Source organism: Photinus pyralis, unplaced genomic scaffold (genome assembly GCF_008802855.1).
Source record: "Photinus pyralis isolate 1611_PpyrPB1 unplaced genomic scaffold, Ppyr1.3 Ppyr1.4_LG9, whole genome shotgun sequence".
NCBI classification, from domain to species: Eukaryota; Metazoa; Arthropoda; class Insecta; order Coleoptera; family Lampyridae; genus Photinus; species Photinus pyralis.
In genome coordinates, this window is record NW_022170878.1 from 10685202 (window position 1) to 10689562 (window position 4361).

The window sequence follows — 4361 nt, forward strand, 5'->3', positions numbered from 1 at the left end:
ACTCTACTGGATCCGGACCACCCTCTATTTAAGGTTTACGAACTTTGAATTGAATATAAAAATGACTGTAATTTAACGTAATCTTTATGCACAAAATGTAATTCGTTTCTTCTCATTCTAAGAAAATAGCAGGTCCATTTACGAATCAATGCAATGGCAATGGAATGTAATTTTTGTTACACGTAAGATACTATCAGCGTTCGTTTGAGACGCAAATGAAGTGGAAATTTGAGGGGCTTTAAGAGAAAAAATATAAAAAACGCGGACTCATCATTACCGCATATCAAAGAGAATCCAATACATTCAACTTTTACAGTTCCTTTTGATGTTAAAGGCGATTATAATGGATCGAATTCGTACGAAACACGATAATAATAAATAATTTTTTGTCCTTAATGAACATCTATATATTATTTTGTTGGCGTGCATGGAGCAACCACCACATCCATTATATTGGGAATAATGTACGCATAGGGCAAATTTATCATGGAGTTAATTGATAAATTACTCATTTTTCCTCAGTGTAAAGTTTCTTATGCCGTTAATTAAATGGCAACGAGGGACAATTACGCTAAACTTTTCTCGTTCATTTTATTTTAATAAAAGTTGAATTATACGTATAAAGGGTTAAAAATTATGATTGACGTTGCATTTAGGGATATTACGCTGAAACGTTTGTATTTGGTGAAGGCCCAGTAAAATTCGAATCTGCGAACCCCTATGGCATTGGCCACACGGAATTAGAATTAGAAATCCCGAAACGTTTTTCGAATGCGCGTTTTCCAAAAATGTATCTCAAGTAAGATATGCTGGCATTAAAACTTGAAGGTTGCGTCATATTTCTTTGACCAATCTATCTTTGTGTAATTTGATATTTTTTCAGGTGAAATTTCAACAACAAAGAAAAAATAAAGTGTAGAGGGCATCATTCTCCATGCAATTATAAAATCTGATGAGTTTGAACGTACATTTTCAATTTTCTTTGTCTGTAAATTAATTGCGGTAAATAGGTGGAGAATTTTGAAACCGAATACTGTCGGCAAACTAAACGTTAGCTGATTGTAGGGAAAATTACGAAGCTGCCTAAGAGCCAACACCATGCGTTTTTAAAATGTTTACATAATGCACTTACATCACCATTTAATTGACAATCGTAAATCGTCATTAGTAACAATTCCCCCTTTCTGGTCGATCTGGGGCACCTTTTCCCTTGCTAGATTTTATAGGCATTATACTCCCGTCCAGTCCGACCCAATTGTAACGTAATAGTTACCTACTTACATAAAAGTCAGGAAAATGATACATTACTGACGAAGAAATATTCAAGTACGAGGCCCCTTTGTACTCCCTTACGGGTTAAGGGTTATATGTATAAAAAAAATTAAATGTAAGCTGTTTAAAATTTTATTTCCCATACGAAGGCTGCATTCAATTTTTTATTTCAAAAAACAAATGAGTAACGAAAAACAATTGAATTTTTTTAAATGGCAGTGCACCTTTTCATTAGGTTCATGTGATAGACATTTTTTTCTATTTTCGATAATATAACATGTTAGTACCCTTATTCAAGAAAAATTTTCAAAAAAATTTATTATAATTAGATCAGTAACATTAATCCAGATATCCTACATCAAAATAAACCCCTAAAGAGCATCTAAAAAGCGGCACGGTCGAGTGACCTTTGGAATTTTTGTTTACATGGGAAATCGTACTTAACTTAAACTTCCAAAGGCGACTCGACAGCAACTCATTTTTGATCGCCCGTTATATTATGTTAACTGTGAAAACTTTGAACCGAATTGGTTCAAGCGTTTGCTAGAGATAGAAAGACGTGACCGTACGGGATCATTGGATTGGATAGTAAAATCCTTGAGGAAACCGAAAGAAGATCTGTTTGTTTTCTGCCGCAATGACAAATGCGCAAATGCTTAGCGTTACTCTTCTAATTGAAGACTTTCCGCTTCGGGTGGACCCATTTTGATGGCTTTACATTTTTTGAATTTTGCAAACCAAAATTCAATATAAATTCACTCTTGCTGTTAGATACTATTCTAGTGGATGGTTCTATCTTTGATTCTTGTGGGCAGATTTTTTGGATTCTACATGCAAAAATTTATAATAAATCGTGTTCTGTTACTTTCAAAATGATTTTAAAATGTTAACGTGGTGGCCTGTTCATACGCTTTGAAAATGATCGTGTGTGTGCGGTTCTCTGCGAACTGAAACGGCACATACTGGACCGGTTTACCCTCGAGGTTTACATGTTTCTCCTATTCCAGCGTGTATATAATTCATGCACCGTATCCATTTACTCCATGCTTTATAGTCAGACAAATCAATACCTACCCCATTATTCGATGTTTCCACTTTGGAATAACGCTGATCTGAATTTGACTTGCTCAATTAACATCGTCCCTACAGTTAAAAACTAGGTCTCATTATAGCAGTCACTTGCACTTCGCGAACTTGTAAAGGAAAAAGGTTTTTTTAAGTCAATTAAAGTAAAATAAAGATTTTCGATCGAGTTTGGTCCAAATCCTTTAAATATCGCGCGCAATCAAATTCGCCTTCCCGAGCTCGCTGCTTTGTTAAGGTAAATACTTACAAAACTGATTATCTTGTGAACCGCACATAATTCGATAGGGTTAAACATTGTTAATCCGCAGACATAATTGCGTCCCGACGAAAATTATCTATCGCGTTGTGCGTTTTCGCCGTTTTCTCCCAAAGCTCTGCGTGCCACAGTTAATATTGATAATGAAATAACGATTAAGATTTTATCGGGATGAGACCGTTAAACGATGGTTAACGGGTTAAGAATGATAACAGTATCGCAGTGCATTTGAAAAATTCCATTCGATGGAGATCTTAAGATGATGATGGTATAGCTACCCCTTACGCTAACTATATGCATAGACCGTAAATATCTCGCTTGTCTAGAGATTTACCCCAAATACTATTACGAAGTAGTTAACTAACTCTAACCCTCTCTAAGAACGTTCGAGAATACATGCTGGATGCTTTGACCAAAGAGACGCTTAACAACGTAAATTTACTTGTGTCTCCGAACCAACACTTCTTGTATCGGGCTAATATTAATTTCTGGTTGAAATGATACACCTGAGGAAGAACAATAGATTATTGTACTATACGAATCTGCCTTGTTAACAAAATCATTGGAGAATTGATAGAGCTTTGAGAGTTCGTAATTTGTGCGAATTTCGTCCTTAACTTCCCAAGCAACACAGTTCCATATACAGGGTGAGTTTTTTTTCATTTTAAGCATTGGGATCTCGGAAAGCATAAGACATACGGATTCGGTTAAATGAGGAAAGAGTTGCCGTTTTTAAGAGCTTATTTAAGATATGCTTTTGTTTTTTTAAAAAACACTACAGTTTACTAGATATGATCGAAAAACATATTTAGTGATTTTTCTTTTAAATGTTGTAGAATCGTTATTATTAGAAATACAACAAAATGATAACAGTTTTAGACATTTTAATGCTTAACATGATGAACATACTAATTTATTTTTAGATCTTACAATTTTTGAGTTATAATACGAACTTTAATTTTTTTTAATTGTAGTCATAGTTGGCTTTGACATTTTTAAAAAGGACAAATTTTTCTCTTTATAACGATATAAGGCTTGCTCAATGTACTTTAATAAATAAACGCCCTGCAGTAATTTTCGTATTATTGAGAGGTAAGTAAACAGAGTTGGCCATGGAACACAATATCTAGTGAGATAGGTACCTTTCATTTACGACGACAATTGGACAGGCCAATGTTATCTTCATTTTCTACCAAATGAATTTCAAGATATGTAGAATGGATTAGATTTGGAAACACGACGTAATTTACGCTGGTTTCAACACAACGGTGCCCCGCCGCACAACTAACTGCAAGTTAAATATTATAATAGACAATAATTAAGAGAACAAAAATGTTTCCCATGGCAAAATCTGTTTTTACTACTCTTAATAATACAAACAGTACTGTATCATGTTTATTTGTCAAAGTAAGTACAATGAACCTTATATCATTGTAAACAGAAAAAAATGCACTTTTTAAAAATGTCACAGCCAACTATGATTACCATTTAAAAAAATGTAAGTTTGCGTTATAACTCGAAAATTATAAAAGAAGAATAAATATTAATAAATGTATCTTATTAAGCGGAAAAAAATCTACACTTTTTGTTCTTTGCATATTTCTGTATTTCTAATACTAACGATTCTACAACAGTTAAATGAAAAATCACTAAATCTGTTTTTCGCTCATATCTAGTAAACTGTGGATTTTTTCAAAAAACAAAAGCATATCTTGAATAAGCTCTTAAAACTACAACTCTTTCCTCA